The sequence below is a fragment of the Rhinichthys klamathensis genome, unplaced genomic scaffold, assembly GCF_029890125.1.
Source record: "Rhinichthys klamathensis goyatoka isolate OS25496 unplaced genomic scaffold, OSU_Roscu_1.1 h1tg000386l_1, whole genome shotgun sequence".
Classification (NCBI taxonomy): Eukaryota; Metazoa; Chordata; class Actinopteri; order Cypriniformes; family Leuciscidae; genus Rhinichthys; species Rhinichthys klamathensis.
The window spans coordinates 281,708-300,000 of NW_026606890.1; positions in this window are offsets into that span (position 1 = coordinate 281,708).

Sequence of the window (18,293 nt, forward strand, 5' to 3'; positions counted from 1 at the left end):
AGTCAATATAATTCAGACGACTCGATTTCTGTTGAATAATTGTCCTAAATACGTATAACTATATTGCAGTGACAATAAATCCTAGCAATCAACAAACATTTTCCTTCTACAACCAACTTGCGCCAGTATTAGACCAGCAATGCCAATCTAAAACTAAACTCATGTTCCTCACATAAAGCTATCATATGACTGCAGAAGCCTTTGAATATAGCACACTTTTTCATTATATGCATATTTTTTGGACATTTTCGTTTTTTGGAATCACCAATTTTTTTTTGGTTAACTAATCCTTCGGTCTAGACCAAACTGACTTAAAGGTGCAGTAAGTGATTTCTGGAAAATGCTGTTGATATTTGAAATATATCACACCCCTATTTTGATGTCTCCGCCCCCACATTCACGTACACTATACAACACAGGCCACTACTATGGCGGAAACTGTCTGCCGCCCGAGGGTATAATGGCATTAATAAGAGAAAGAAAATTGTGTTACTATGATAATTCAGGTCGAATGTCTAATTGTTATCTAGCTCCTCTACTCGTTTGATGGCAAAGTCATCCCTTCCATCTCAAAAAACAAACACAGTTTTCGCGAATGAGAGAGAAAGTGCAGCTGCTATCGTGTGTCTATTCTGTGAAAAATGAGTATTGGAAGCTTTTCAGATATTTCAGTATCGATATGTATTGAAAAATCTACGATATTGTTCCTGCATCGTTATTGTTGCGTCCCGTTCAAAATCCACACCAACGCATGACAACGTTCTGTTTATTATATGTGTGCGCTGCAGGTTTGTCGCCTGTCGCTTTAAATGCTCAAGCTCTTCAAAACAAAATGGATTCTGATTGGCTGTCGATGTTTTTTTCATTCATCAGCTGGGAAAAAAAAAAACACTCCAAAAAAAGTGATTCCAAAAATACAGTTCCTCTGTGTCGTTATCGTTAGTAGCTGTGGTGTGGACTTTCCTATTCTCATAAAATTAGAATGATTAGCCTATTAAAAGTTCATATAGTTATCATCATTGGTGTGGACAGTCTTTAATGGTAACTTTTGAGGTGACGTGACCCATCAACACTGTGTTGCCATGGAAACAGGTGGCCACTAGTATACAAACGAGTGGACAGGTGGTTTAGGTCACCTCCTGTGTTCACCTGTAGTGACATCTCTTCTCTCCTCTTTGGAAAAACAACCCAGGACTGAAACAAGAGTCTGTTGGCCCCTTGACTCACTCGGTGGTCCTGCTGTCTCTGAGTGCGGCTCTTGACATGGTTCAGCTCATTCCACATTGTTGGCTGGAAGATTGTTCATTAGGAGCCCATCTGTTGCTGAAGGGATGCAGCCACAAGTCCGCCACACATTTCTTTCACACATTTTAGTTGGCTTCTCTAATCCCTTCTGTCACTCGCTCCCTCGGGAAGAGAAAGAGAACAACGCTATCACAGCTCTGATGGCAGGAGAGTCCGGCCAGACGCCGTGGAGGTAATTTTCCCTGGTTCTACAGGTCTCAGACTCCCACTGGTGATTATTAGCACACGCACACCCACACACACACACACGTCTGGTTCGCTATATTTGTGGGGATTCTCCATAGGCATAATGATTTTTATACTGTACAAACTGTATATTCTGTCCCCTTACACTACATTTACATTTATTCATTTAGCTGACACTTTTATCCAAAGCGATTTACAATTGCTATATATGTCAGAGGTCGCACGCCTCTGGAGCAACTAGGGGTTAAGTGTCTTGCTCAGGGACACATTGGTGTCTCACAGTGGATTCGAACCCGGGTCTCACACACCAAAGGCATGTGTCTTATCCACTGCGCCATCACCACCCACACCCACATTGTGGGGGCCAGCCAGCGGTCCCCACGAGGGAAATGGGTTAATAAACATACCAATCAGAATCCATCTTGTTTTGAAGAGCTTGAGCATTTAAAGCGACAGGCGACAAACCTGCAGCGCACACATATAATAAACAGAACTTTGTCATGCGTTGGTGTGGATTTTGAACCGGACGCAACAATAACGATGCAGGAACAATATCGTAGATTTTTCGATGCATATCGATAAATATCTGAAAAGCATCCAATGCTCATTTTTCACAGAATAGACACACGATACCAGCTGCACTTTCCCTCTCATTCGCAAAAACTGTGTTTGTTTTTTGAGATGGAAGGGATGACCTTGCCATCAAACGAGTAGAGGAGCTAGATAACAATTAGACATTCCACCTGAATTATCACCACCCACCCACACTAACCCTACCCCTAAACCTACCCATCACACACAACTTTCTGCATTTTTACATTTTCCCAAAAATATAATTTAGTATGTTTATTAACCCATTTCCCTCGTGGGGACCGCTGGCTGGCCCCCACAATGTGATCTCAGGTTTTACTATACTTTGGTCATTTGCTCCCCACAATGCAATATAAACCTGTACACACACACACTTAAAATTTCTCCACCATGCATGAACCCTCTATATCTAAATACGTAAAACATAATCAATTATATACTGTACATTGTGGTTGGTAGTACTTAATTTTTTTTTTAAAGAAGTCTCTAATGCTCATAAAGGCTGCATTTATTTGATAAAACATGCAGTAAAAACTAATATTGTGAAATGTTATTATTAAAATAACTGTTTTCTATTTGAATATATTTTAAATGTAATTTATTCCTGTAAACAAAACTGAATTTTCAGCATCATTACTCCAGTCTTCAGTGTCCCATGAGAAATCATTCTAATATGCTGATTTGCCCAAGAAACATTTATTATTAGTATCTCAATGATGAAAACAGCTGTGCTGCTTCATATTTTTGTGGAAACCGTGATACTTTTTTTTCTGGATTGTTTGATGAATCGAAAGTTCAAAAGAACAGAATTTATTTGAAATTAGAATCTTCTGAACCATTCTAAATGTCTTATCCGTTTCTTCTGATTAATTTAATGTCTCCTTGCATGCAGAATAAAGTATTTCTTTAAAAAGAAAAATCTTTTGAATGGTACATATACCATGAAACTGCATTTTCAGGTCACATCTCCGACAACATGAAACATTACATTTTGTCCTGACAGGATTCAGCAGACCGAATAGCTGCACGGCTAGTGTTTTCACCTGCGTGTCAATAGTCGCTCTGAAGTATTTGATGTATTTATGCACGCTATGAATATTTTTATAAAAGGAAAGAGAGATGTAATGTTGGCTTGGATATTTCATCAGAGAGTAAACATTTACCTTTGATATGAGAGGCAGTGAGGTGCAGACGGAGCTCAGCTTGGTATCGGCCCCGTGTGAAAAGCATCTAACCAAGACGTTCAATCAATCAGACAAACGCTGTGTTCTCCAGAGAAAGATGCAGGATGGAAGAAATGGGGTGATAAATAATATTTGTTTGTGGAATACAGAGTGCCCTCAAAAAAAAGAAACGTTTGATAGTTATTTCAGCCATGTGTGGCAAACTTCTACACATTTGAAGCACTTGAAACTATAGTTTGCAGATTTACAATGCAACCAAAATAGAGTTTGTCTAAGTTTGTCTTTGTGCATGTACTTGTAAAAATTGATTGATGTTTATTAAATTACTAAATTACTAGATGTTTATCTTTAGGGTTTTTCTTGCTAAATGTACCTTTGCTACACTCTTAAAAATAAAAGTTCTTTATTGGCATTGATGCTCCATAAAGAACCTTTAACATCCATATGATTTTTACATTGCACAAAAGGTTCTTTAGATTTTTACTCACACGCTTCTTTTAGAACTGTTCACTGAAAAGGTTTTTTGGGGAGCCAAAAATGGTTATAAGTCAAATGGTAAATTGACTGCATTTATATAGCGCTTTCACAGACCCAATGGCCACCAAAGCTTCCAAAGGAGATGGGTAGGATTAGGGGTGGGGTTAGGGATCAGGGGGCGGAGATGGGTAGGAATTAGGGGTGGGGTTAGGGATCAGGGGGCGGAGATGGGTAGAATTAGGGGTGGGGTTAGGGATCAGGGGGCGGAGATGGGTAGGATTAGGGGTGGGGTTAGGGATCAGGGGGCGGAGATGGGTAGAATTAGGGGTGGGGTTAGGGATCAGGGGGCGGAGATGGGTAGGAATTAGGGGTGGGGTTAGGGATCAGGGGGCGGAGATGGGTAGAATTAGGGGTGGGGTTAGGGATCAGGGGGCGGAGATGGGTAGGATTAGGGGTGGGGTTAGGGATCAGGGGGCGGAGATGGGTAGGATTAGGGGTGGGGTTAGGGATCAGGGGGCGGAGATGGGTAGGATTAGGGGTGGGTTTAGGGATCATTGGGCGGAGATGGGTAGGATTAGGGGTGGGGTTAGGGATCAGGGGGCGGAGATGGGTAGGATTAGGGGTGGGGTTAGAGATCAGGGGGCGGAGATGGGTAGGATTAGGGGTGGGTTTAGGGATCATTGGGCGGAGATGGGTAGGATTAGGGGTGGGTTTAGGGATCAGGGGGCGGAGATGGGTAGGATTAGAGGTGGGGTTAGAGATCAGGGGGCAGAGATGGGTAGGATTAGGGGTGGGTTTAGGGATCATTGGGCGGAGATGGGTAGGATTAGGGGTGGGGTTAGGGATCAGGGGGCGGAGATGGGTAGGATTAGGGGTGGGGTTAGAGATCAGGGGGCGGAGATGGGTAGGTTTAGGTATATGTAAACCTTGTTGGATCTGGATCCAACTCCTCCCCCTGGATTTATTGCAGTGAGGACCATCTCATGCAAGGCGCCATCCAGCTCGTCGGGAGCAGCTGGGGTTAGGTGTCTCTCACACACATACACACAGCTGGGGTTAGGTGTCTTGCTCATGGACACCTCGACACTTGGTCAGGTGGAACCGGGGATTGTACCACCAACCTTCCGGTTTGTAGTAAACCTACATGCACCACTGAGCCACTGTATAAAATGTATAAAAGAACAAAAACTAAAAGTACACTAAATACGAAACACACACTCTTTCTCTGCCAGTATTTTTCTTTTTTTAAAGGTTGCCAGCCACCGCCATGCAGCATTTTTGGATAATTTTCACAAAGATTTCATTGCCCCCAGAATTTTGTTTTTAAACAAACAAACAAAAAAGATTTATTTTACTTTCATGCAGTCTTTTTTTATCAACACTTGAATGTGGGTACGTTTAATAAGAAAAAGCAACGTTTTGAACAAAAAGCTGACAAACTACCGTTTAAAAAAAAAAGACTATACTTTTCATAAGCAATGCTGGAAAATTCTGTCAATAGCGGGGAAAGAGTTAATAAAAGAGTAAAAAAAACTATAGGCTTTGTATTGTTAATCAAGAATGAAATATTCAACGCTATCTCACGACCAATTCGTACGAGTGATTAAAAGGTGGCTAATTCGTATGAATTCGTACGACCTCATTCGATTTGCCTAAACCCACGTGATGGGTAGGTTTAGGGGCGGAGTCAGGGGTAGGTCATTCGTACGAATTCATACGAATTTGGTAACTCGTAAAATATGAACGAATTAGCAAAAATCGTATGAATTTGTACGAGTGAGGTCGTATGAATTCGTACGACTTAGCCACCTCGTAAAATTTGTACGAATTGGCGTGAGATCAGTTTGAAATATTACATATTTTCAGCTCTGGTCCATAAGCTGCCAAATTCATGGCACAGACAATCCCTCTCGCCCCCCTTTGAGTTCTAAGGCTTGTTACCACAGCAGCAATGCATGAATGCATGCAAGTTGTTGTCCTTTTTTTTTTCAAATTCTGAACTTGGGACTCATAGAAAACAAAACAAAAAAACAGCAAGATGTGCTGTAACAGCCAAAGACATCCATGTAGTGCAAATGTACATACATTCAAATGGGTGAGCGTGATTTCACCAAGTAGAACATGTTCCTGGACATGAACAATATTATTCCAATCAACCAATCAGGTTTGAGGGGTAGGTTTACAGTCAATGTCAAGTTCAGGGTTAAAACAAGGGTTAGGGGCTTATATGCCCTTCGTATTCACCTATCATTTCCCTATGATTTTAGGGATAAGTTATGGGTAGGGTTAGGTTCAGGGGTATGGATAGAGTTAGGACTATGTTTTTGGAAAGGAATGTTGTTCCAGGATCAACAAAAGATGTGGATCCAAGAACACGTCTTAATTGGCAAAAATCACAGCGTTAGCATGAAGGCATGCATCCTATGTGAACGGATTCTAGAAAGTGCAAATGAACGCAGTACCAATGACAAAATGAGCATCAAGCATTAAAATCAAACTCTTCACACTGGTACAGTTCCAGTTAGATGGCACAGCCATTATACCCAACATTTACATTTAATTGAGTGCATGGCTTATTCATACAGCATACAGTCAGATTCTTGATTACTATTAATATAGATATCTGTTTTTAATTTTTTTTTAATTTACAATACACTAGGAAAATGCATGAGAGCTGACACTTGAGAGCGTAGGTTTCAATAATAACATTACATCTTGTCTCTATTAAGTCTCTATTAATGAAACAGAAAGTCCTGATTTAAAAACCCTTCAGTGAAAGCATTAAACAGTGCATTTTCACTCGATGAGGGCTACTGAAAGTGCTGTCATGCATATTAATTGGATATTAATTAGCCTTGGCTCTCTTGTCTCTAATGTGCTTCTGAAGTGACGGGAGACGCAGGGTGGTCCTGTCCTCCTGCGCTCATTTAGTGCTCATTTACACGGCAGGTCTTGATGTCCAATTCCGATTTGTTGAATATATCTGATATTCTTGACAACCAGCTTACATCTTCTTTTAAAAGTGACCCCTATCCGATATCTGCATTTACACAATACACTTGACGAAACAAGCTAAGGTAGACGTACTGACCTGGAAAAGCTTAGGCCGAAAAGGACGTAAAAAATGGCACGATTTGCAAGTGACGCAGATGAAATGAAAATACAAGCTTTTGCTTTCCGCACCATCTTTAAAGGTCAGCAAAACATTGGGTTGAGCCTTCGTCCTCCATTGAGCAATGGAAAAAGAGTCATGTGATCACGGTTGGTTTCCACCTGAGTTGACATTCGCCACCGCAGCTTTTTCAATGATGTTTTTCATTGAATATCCGATCTGTGCACAGATGCCAATGCACATATCCGATATATATATATATACATCAGATTTATTTCCACATATGAATGAGGCCTGAAACCGATCGGAGAGTATTTGCTTTTTTTTTGCTTGCATGTTCATGGGTCATTTCCGATCAGTGCCACCGGAGCAAAAAATTCTGAAAAAAAGTAATGTAGATGCGGCCTAGGTTAGCAGCATGCTAACATCAAACAATGCCGCCTTAGAACGCAACTGATTTGCTTACTATTTTGGGACAGAGCTCAAGAATGTGATTTATTATGTGAAGATGAAAATGGCTTATTGTTAGTAGTTTTCTTTCATTCTTCAATGGATGATGTCAAGAACATGAAGAGAGTTTATGGAACCCTTCCAGGAAACAAATTGCAAGAGAAAATCCTTCACATACTACCAGAGTGACGGTCGACGGTTGAGACACAAAGCATCAGTGCGTAAGAGAGAGACTGCAGTGATGCTGCAGAACTGTGGATCCGTCCCAGCCTGCATGACTCAGAGCCGCGTGTCTCGCTGACGTGAGGGGGAATCCAAACAGCATGGAGATCCGATGGAGGCCGTTTCTCTTCAGACGCGATGAAAATCTGCTGCACACCAACCAGATTTTACATACACACAGAGATAGAAAGAGAGTAGCATAGCACAGAATAGTTTATCCAAAAATGACAATATGTGCTGCAGGGATGACATATTTTTATATGCCAAACCACGGAAATGAGTTTAGCTTTTTAGCACTATCAGTTCAGTCATCATGAAGTCAATGGGTTTTTTGAATGTGTTTTTAGTTAAAAGGAGAACTCCGGTGCAAAATGAACCTCGGGTGTAATAACACATTGGTACAGACTAAATCGTTCCCTGAGATTTGTTTTCATGATAATCGAATGTAAAGAGTTTTATCTCTAAAAACAGTTTAGCTTATAACGCTAGTATATTGGGCATCGAGTAAGCAAAAAGAGATCGCTAGTTAATACCATTAACAAGGCTCAAATTAGCCCCACACTAACACGGCAGCATAATGAGTGTCCTTACATGCAAATCGAAGCATTGAGAACTTTGTAAGTGTATAGACAGTTTAATAAGAAGATACTTTACACAGACAGCACAGTTAGCGCATACAGACAGGACCCATCTTGGAAAACAGTCTCGATCAGTCAAACCACGAACACAGTGATACGTGAGCTGAACTGTGACTTGGAATCTCATATGGTCCATTGTTTCCGGAAGAAAGCACTGAGCGCATAAGAGAAGCACTGAACGCAACAGAGCAAATAAAAAAATAAATATAATTTATCTTATCTTCAATATCTACACGTACTGTTCGCTCACCTTCGTGGTTCGACTGATCGAGACTGTTTTCCAAGATGGGTCCTGTCCAGGGGCGTCATGCAAGCCAAAATTCTGGGGGGGCACAATCTGAGACGTTGCAATTGTTTTCTGACGGGTGATATGGATCATGTTAGGAGGGGTCAGGGGGTTTCTCCCCCTGAAAATTGTTAAATTCTGGCTGCTAAACATACCATTTCAATGCAGTTTGGGAGGGACAGAAATACCTTAACGGAGCTAGCAGCAACACTCCTCTATTCTGAGGACTAGGCCTAAGTTAAAGTATCTATTTTGTAAGTTTATGTAAAAGACAGGTTGATGAAAGAACTATAAGCTCAAATTCAAAAGCTTTTGAAGTCTACTTCATTAAAGCATGTTTACACACACACGTACACTTAGGCCTACTACACATGATTTTAAAAACAGTACCATTGCAGTTTTTATGTTATGATTTTAAATTGGTATGTGACCTAAGAACGATCTTACATTAAAGGTAGCCTACATAAAGGTGCTGAGGTCTGACTTTGTGGTGCTCTGAAATTAAGTTATTTTAATATTAATATGTGATGAAGGACTTTGAAAGAAGTTTGACAGATTTCAGTGCTGAATAAGGTTAACACTACCCCGTTTATTTGAAAATGGTTAATATTTGACAGAAATGTAGAAAAGTAATCAAATCAAATGCAATATGTATAGCGATATAACAACTATGCTGTAGGGATTTGGGGGGTAGTCCTACTATGATATTAGACTACATTAAAAGATAATGAATTTCAAACCTGAACCAAACATATTTTTTAATTCAAAGATCAAAGTCTGTCATTAGTCTTTAGTCTGCCAAAAAAAAAAAAAAACCATTAAAATCATGAACTCAAATGTCATTGTGAAAAAAAAATGTGTTACTGTTGTAACAGTGTGTAGGCTAAATCAGACCTTTCAGGCTATAGCCTAACGCTAATAAGCCGTATGGCAAAATTATTATTACAACTAAATTGTCGGTCATTAAATAGGAAAACTAAATAATTTTGTAGATGATTTGCTTTGTGTAGGCCTAACCCGACATCAGACATTATAAGGCCCGGACGAAGTTTTTTTTTGCACACAGTGACGCGACCAATCAATCACTCCTTTAATGCTGCGTTCACACCACACGCGAATAGCGCGTCAAATTCGCGCCTACCGCGTCTAGTTATAGCCTACGCGTGAACACTTTGAATCCATTCGCGCGTCAAGAGCAAATGACGCGCGTAAAAAAACTAAAGTTTAGACTGGCTGCCTGCACATTCACTGTCCTCGCGGCTGCGGCTGCTGCAATTGGAAGGGGCTGGCTGCAGGACGACTCAACTTCCACGGACAGTTTTTAATATTTTATATCAAGATTTTGCTTTAGTATAATTTTCGGGACAATTAAGGCCGGTTTCGGGATTCGGGACAACAGCTTAGATTTCGGGACTGTCCCGAATTTTTCGGGACTTCTGGTCACCCTAGGGAGGAAAAATCTGAGGGGGCACGTGCCCCCTCACTTTGAATGGGCATGACGCCACTGGTCCTGTCTATATGCGCTACCCACATAGCAAAATTGGTTTGGCCCAGTGACGGGCCACACAACCCACTTTCACTTGGCCCAAATACAGCAATGAATTACGGTACATGACTGGACCAGGTCTGGTTGCCAGAACTCGGGCCACATATGACCCATGGCATAGCCATATCTCAGCCAAATGTATGACTATAGCTGGCCCTATTCTGGTCCTTTGTAGGACCAAACAATTCCCAGACAGCAACAGTGTCGACCCAGATCCGGCCCACATCTGGGCCGTGTGGAATCCACGTGTACAAGAAGTGGGCCGGATCTGGGCCGACACTATGTTGCTGTCTGGGTTGATTCATGTCAGCCTCAACTAAACCATGATCTAGCCACTTTATATACACCCTGCTCAGCTGAAAAATGTCTGAAACACAACAGTATTCTTAACAAATGTTTATTTTTTCACATTTAAACAAAACAATTTACAAAAAAACAAACAAACAAAAAACTTCTTGAATGTCAAGCTCTTGAATGTCAGCTCTTGCACAAGTCTTTTCCATACCGTGGCTTTACTCAGGTCTTTTGTTCTTCAACCTGAAACAAACACAAAAGAGAACATTATTGAAAAAATATTTATATAAATTATTAATAATATAGAAAGCACACACACACACACACACACACACACACACACACACACACACACACACACACACACACACACACACACACACACACACACACACACACACACACACACACACCAAACAAAAACAATCATAAATGAATAAGACTACAAGGTCTGTGTACGTTTTGATAAGTTTGTTTTTCAGTTTAAAATGAAATAAGCAGAAACAAGAAAATGTTTTTTTTTTAAATAAAAAAAAATATAAGATTTTTACTATATTTTCATTTTTTGGTTCACAGCTGAAATCTTGTTTTTTTCATTTCTTCTTATTTAATTTCAAAATGAAAGACAAACTATCAAAACCCAAAAACCCACTTGCTCATTTGTTACATAATTTATCAAACAAAAATTTTAAAAAATTGCATAAATAATGAGTGATACCACAACAAAATCCACAATGGATTAGAAATGCAAACACACACACACAAACATAGGCTAAATTTGATGTCAAATGTTTAGGAGGTCCAAATCTAATCTCTCTTTTACTCACTATGGCTAACTTACATTTAGGCTACTTGCTAAAAAATACAGTCAAGCTGTTTTTCAAAACTTTAAACTGCCAGTGTGTAATATACATGATAATAACATGTAATCGCTGTAATGATGTAAGTTAGCATAATTGCAAAAAATGTATAGGCTATTTCTTAAATGTTAAACTTTTTTTGTATGTGTTACAAATACTGATTTTATCTCTCTGTGTCTCTGCATATTTGAAATTTTAAGAGGGCTTTGTCGTGATATGTTGTTTATATAACACAAATTAGCATTAAAAATTATGGAACTTAAAATTTGATAATCTCTATAGAAGATATAAATATCATAAGGGCACAAAATTGTTAAAATCCTCAATCAATACAATATAAACAAAAGTAATCAATATCCTTATGATATTTATATTTTTGTGTGATGTTTCAGGTGCCAATTGCTGCTATACATTTTAGTATGTTAATCCATCAGTGTATGTCACTTAAATTGAAATGGCTGTGATATAAAAATAAAGATGTCTGATGTCATTTAACGTTAAATGTAATCGACGAACATTTAGTCAACTTCTACATTTTAACTAACAGCTACAATTATACATTGTGGCACATCTTTAACATTTCACTTTCCGACTATACAAACTCATACTAACTCTAAAATTAAAAATTATCACTTACCAAACTTCGCTCGCTTTGAGGTGAGAAGTCCGCAACCGTTAGTGAAATGCAGTCGAGTGCATCAGTGCGCGCCCACTTCTTCTTCGGCAGCGCTGGATCCGGAAGTATAAATAAATATTTTTTTTTAAATTTGGGTTGAAGCGTTCTAAACCATTAACTAAACCGGCTAAATCACAAGATTGCACAGTTTCAAAAAAAAAAAAAAAAAAAAAAAAAAAAAAAATATATATATATATATATATATATATATATATATAAAGAAGACAAAAATACAAGATTGAGTGTAAAGACTACAATGAGGTAAAACTGCAAACCCATGAAGCATTGCGGTTTAGGCGCGCTTTCTGGGCGCGTTTTTAGATGCAACCTGATTGGTAAAAAAAAATTAAAAATGTTTTTGTTTGTTTTTTTGTTGCCATATTAGGACGTTGTAAGAAAGAAACGATTGGCCTTCTTGTGCATGAAATGAGACAATCAAACAATTCAAGTTCTATTGTAAATTTAAAATGTATGGTGTTTCATATTTTAAATTATTATTAGGCTAATTAAACCTTGTTAATAGAGAGCAATAAGCCCATGGTGCAAACAGGAATAGGGGAAACAGCTGTGTTTATGAAAATATTATCAATTATAAAATATCTGAAATTACATTTTAACTGTGGGATAAGTCTGGCCAGACATATGTGGGCCACATTTCTATATTTTACGTGTGAGACAAATAATCACTGGCCCATATCCTGTTTGCCGCCTTAAAAACGGTTCAATCTGCCCATAACCGGGCTATGTTCGGTTCACATGCCTCATGCCAGTGCCGACTGAATGCCGTGCCGGCTTCATGTCAAATCTGGGCCAGAATTCTTTGCTACCTGGGAGCAGCTTAAGTTACAGTCAGCAAACAAATTTGGCCAAGATTTGGCATGTGTCTGGCAAAGCTGGCATTCATCCGGCACTGGCATACAGCATGTGGGCCAAACATGGCCCGGGTTTGGCAGAGATGGCACTGGATTTAAGACGGCACCCAAGACATGGGCCAGATATCAAATGGAGTATTTGGCCCAGATGTCAAATATAGATATGTGGGCCATATATGTATGGCCGATCTTGAGCCACATTTAAAATCATTTAAAAATATTTTTGAGTAAAATCCCAATGTTTTCCCATACAGAAAAGTAATGTATTCACAAATATGTGAAACACTGTAAAATATATTGAAATACATTTTTAAAATATATTTTTAAAATGCATAACATGTTATTGTTAAATAACATGTTAACATTTTCACTGTAAAATATATTTTACAGGGTTTCACATATATCTGAATATATTACTTTTCTGTATGGGAAAACATTGGGATTTTACTCAAAAATATTTTTAAATGATTTTAAATGTGGCTCAAGATCGGCCATACATATATGGCCCACATATCTATATTTGACATCTGGGCCAAATACTCCATTTGATATCTGGCCCATGTCTTGGGTGCCGTCTTAAATCCAGTGCCATCTCTGCCAAACCCGGGCCTGGGTACGCCAGTGCCGGATGAATGCCAGCTGTGCCAGACACATGCCAAATCTGGGCCAGAATTCTTTGCTACCTGGGTAACTGTACTGTCTGTGTAAAGTATCTTCTTATTAAACTGTCTATACACTTACAAAGTTCTCAATGCTTCGGTTTGCATGTAAGGACACTCATTATGCTGCCGTGTTAGTGTGGGGCTAATTTGAGCCTTGTTAATGGTATTAACTAGCGATCTCTTTTTGCTTACTCGATGCCCAATATACTAGCGTTATAAGCTAAACTGTTTTTAGAGATAAAACTCTTTATATTCGATTATCATGAAAACAAAGCTCAGGGAACGATTTAGTCTGTACCAATGTGTTATTACACCCGAGGTTCATTTTGCGCCGGAGTTCTCCTTTAAATGCCTAAAATAAGTTCTGTCATGAACACAAGCACAAGATCATTTCATGTTTTATTCTACGACATAAAATACATCAGTAATACCTTGTGATTTTTTTCAGGCTTTTACTTGTCTTGGTCAAGGCGGTTGCTAACAAGTGTCTAAATGAGACTACAGAGGTTGTCGGACATTAAACATCATCAGTCGAACAGATAAACTCATCTATTCAGCAGTCACTTACACAGCTTCGTCGTGTTTATAATAGCGCTCTTGCAAACTATTATAACTCAAACTGTCAGGGATTTTTTAAAGGGGTCTTATTAAACCCTTTTTCAAAGTCTAGATTTTTTTTGTGGGTGGGGGGGGGGGGGGGGGGGTGGTGGAATAGAGTCCTGCGCGGGACTGTTTTCTTCATCCCGCTCCCGCCCGCGCCTGCCGAATTTCTGACCATTATCGCCCGCTCCCGCAACGTATGTGTTACACTCCCGCCCGCTCCCGCAATATGTATGTCCACTCCCGCCCGCACCCGCAAAACTCGGAGAATTTATTCACGCACAATAATAGAGATGCATTGACTTTGTGTCTTCTCCCGTCCCGCAGGAAAAAAACGCGTATTTGTATTGTGTCACGCTTGGCCATGCACTCCCTGGGTTATCACGGACTACATTTCCCATCATGCATCTCCCTGGACTGATTACACCATACACCTGCACTGTGCTGATTACACACACCTGCATCTCATTCACACACACATATAAACCACTTCCACTCACTACACCATTGTGAAGTCTTGTATTTGCCACGGCCTACATCTCTGAGCGTTTATATTCCTTAGTTTTCCTGGTTTCCTGATCCCTGCCTGTTTTCGTGGTCTCCGTGTTTCTGTCTGCTGCCTGCCTCGACCCCTGCCTGATATTGTTGCTGAGCCTGAATCTTCCCTGTTTACCAGTTTGTGTTTACTGCATTCTCTCTGTCTACTTATTGTGAATAAAGTTACTGCACATGGATCCGAACGTCTTCGACCCTTCGTTACAGAAGACTTCACCAACACAGGATCCAGCAGCCTTGTATGCTCTCCAGTCAGCCAATGCAGGTCCACTCGCTGTACACCAGGACCCGCTGAGTAAACTGTGTTCAATTTATCAGTTTAATCGCATCATAGAGGATTATGTGGAGGAGTTTCTTGTTTATAGTCACCTCGTTCCTGGTGATGATGCAATGATTAAAGACTGTTTCTGGAGTGGACTTGACCCAGACATTAAATTAAATTTGCCAGAGGAAGACCCCTGCTGGACCCTGGTACAGTATATCGACTTTGTCCTGGAGTTTTGTGGATCCCTCTTCACTGTAGGGAAGGTGGAGGAAGATGTTATCACGACCGCACTGCCTGAGAAACTTCTTGTCACTTCAACCATCAAACTAGCCATGGCTTCGGTCTATGGGCGTCCAGGACTGATGTCCACCGTGGCACAACCCCCGCTGATGTCAGTGCGGAAGGTCAAGAAGACTGTCGTTCCAGGACCCCGTCTCCCAGATACCGTCCAGTCAGAGACCGTCCAGCCAGAGACCGTCCAGCCAGAGACTGTTCACGTCACGTCTGCCCAGCCAGAGACTGTTCACGTCACGTCTGCCCAGCCAGAGACTGTTCACGTCACGTCTGCCCAGCCAGAGACTGTTCACGTCACGTCTGCCCAGCCAGAGACTGTTCACGTCACGTCTGCCCAGCCAGAGACTGTTCACGTCACGTCTGCCCAGCCAGAGACTGTTCACGTCACGTCTGCCCAGCCAGAGACTGATCACGCCACGCATGCGCCGCCTGAGCCCTCAGTGACCGCAACACTGGCCATTATGGCCACAGCCATGTGGTGTGTGTGGGCTACGCACACACTTGAGCCAGAGCCCGCTGATCCTGCGCCAGAGCCCGCTGATCCTGCGCCAGAGGCCGCTGACCCCATGGCTGCCCCTAAGAAAATTTTGGGGGGGGGGCAGTAGGACCCTGGATTGGACCATGAAGGCCGCACCGCCATGGCCGCCCGAAGGGTCTTCTCCGCCGTGGCCGCCCGAGGGGTCTTCACCGCCGTGGCCGCCCGAGGGGTCTTCACCGCCGTGGCCGCCCGAGGGGTCTTCACCGCCGTGGCCGCCCGAGGGGTCTTCACCGCCGTGGCCGCCCGAGGGGTCTTCACCGCCGTGGCCGCCCGAGGGGTCTTCACCGCCGTGGCCGCCCGAGGGGTCTTCACCGTCGTGGCCGCCCGAAGGGTCTTCACCGCCCTGGCCACCTGAACTGCCTGCTCCACCCTGGTCGCCTGCACAGCCTGGTCCGCCCACGCTCCACGACCCAGGTCCGCTATTGTGGTGCCCTGGTCCCGTTCCCCTGCACGGACCTGGCCCTCCATCCCTCCCCCAGGACCACCTCCGCTTCACCACCCTCCTGAACTGTTGTGTTTTTTTTTATTTTTGTTTCGTTTTTGTTTTTGAGCGTCTGGAAGCCGCTCTTAAAGGGGGGGCTCTGTCACGCTTGGCCATGCACTCCCTGGGTTATCACGGACTACATTTCCCATCATGCATCTCCCTGGACTGATTACACCATACACCTGCACTGTGCTGATTACACACACCTGCATCTCATTCACACACACATATAAACCACTTCCACTCACTACACCATTGTGAAGTCTTGTATTTGCCACGGCCTACATCTCTGAGCGTTTATATTCCTTAGTTTTCCTGGTTTCCTGATCCCTGCCTGTTTTCGTGGTCTCCGTGTTTCTGTCTGCTGCCTGCCTCGACCCCTGCCTGATATTGTTGCTGAGCCTGGATCTTCCCTGTTTACCAGTTTGTGTTTACTGCATTCTCTCTGTCTACTTATTGTGAATAAAGTTACTGCACATGGATCCGAACGTCTTCGACCCTTCGTTACATATTGCTATTATTAAAGAGATTCATGGGGTTGTTGGTTTCGTTTCCCTGGCCTGCATGTATTTCTGACGCACTGTCAGACTTGCCTTGCTCAGGTTTTGTGCTGTAAATACCTCGTTTAAGGTTCTTTTCCACATCATTGACATCTCCATCATGTCGTTAGGCTACCTCCCGATCCCGCAGGGGTTTTTTTTGTCCGCCCATTCCCGCCCGCAGCAAAGTTCAAACCGCCCGCTCCCGCGAGATTTGCGGCGGGACTCAATCCCAATGCAGCCCTCTAGGGGGGAGTGTACTAGAAAAGGTTTTCATGCTTGATTGTTCAAAAACCTCATTATTTTCCACATATTTTACATTATTGCAGCTCCTCTCTTCCCAGTCTATCTAAAACTCTTCCAAAAGCAAGACACTACGTTGACACTGTGATGTTAGCTAGCAGGCTAGTGAAGCCAAACCTTTGTTTACATCATAGCAAAACACATAAAACATATAATTGGAACGGTCAATAGGAAACACAACAACAAAAATAAAACATACTTGCAGGTTGTGATCCATAAACAACTGATTGTACCGACAAAATGGGAATTGCCCCGTGTTTCAGGAGAAGCTTTTGTGCGTAGCTGACATTGTACTCTCATAGGTTCTGGAAGCTGGCCTTCGTAAAATGCGCAGCACACAGATAAAATAATACATTTTAACCACTGTTTTCTAAGTTCGTCCACCTTAGGAGGTCCAAACAAAGGGGTTTTGTAACTGGGGTGGAAAAACCCCCGCATTTTTCATTAAATGAAAAAACTGCTTCTTCTTTAGCGCAGCTCAACCATAGCCTGGTCCCACCAGACTCTTGTACATTTCATTTGAACATAGAGTCTGGCATAGCTCCAATGACAAGCGTTAATTTCCTTAAAGACGGGTACTCTGTTGAAGTCTAAAACTATTGGATCTGCCCAGAGCCACTCTGGATCAGCCATAACCAATCACTAACGTTTGGTCGTGACGTATGACGACTCAAACTACTGCACAACATCAACGTCATCGTTCTCAGCCACTCCCTCTGTTCGCTGATAAAAAATTGACCGGAGAAAACCGGAGAATACAGCACAATCCCAGACGTAGTACTGAAGGAAAATTAAAATTGAGCAGAAGTACGTAGGAGGGCGGAGCCAGGCCTCGTCCCAAATTTTCCTGATTCTGTGGGCGGAGATTATTTAAATGAGTGAGATTGTGACTTCACGAGATCCGGAAGAAGTAGTAGCCCCAACGAGCCGTTTGGTGTAGTTCTTGAACAGTGTTTTCTGTTAAAGTGAATATCTCACTTTGGAGTGGACTTTGAGCTTTGTGACCTTGCAGATACTTTTTATGACAGCAATATCACACAATAACTAAAGTTGAAAAAGCATAATAGGAGCCCTTTAAATAAAGAGTTGTCGGATGTCATAGCCTATGTTTAGTTTTTGCTTCTTGTATTTAGGCTTCAAAATGAATAAAAGTTGTGTTCATTTGTGAATATTTTCATGATGAACTAAATGTGTAAGAATCATAAACTTTTGTTGGACACAGAGCTTATTTTTTCCAACAATACAAAAGCCAATGGAAAAATCCAATTGGGGTTTTGTCAAGGGAACCAGAGCGACGAAACACGTCATCACTGCAGCACTCTATCATCTTTTACTCTTCCTCATGTCTGTTTTT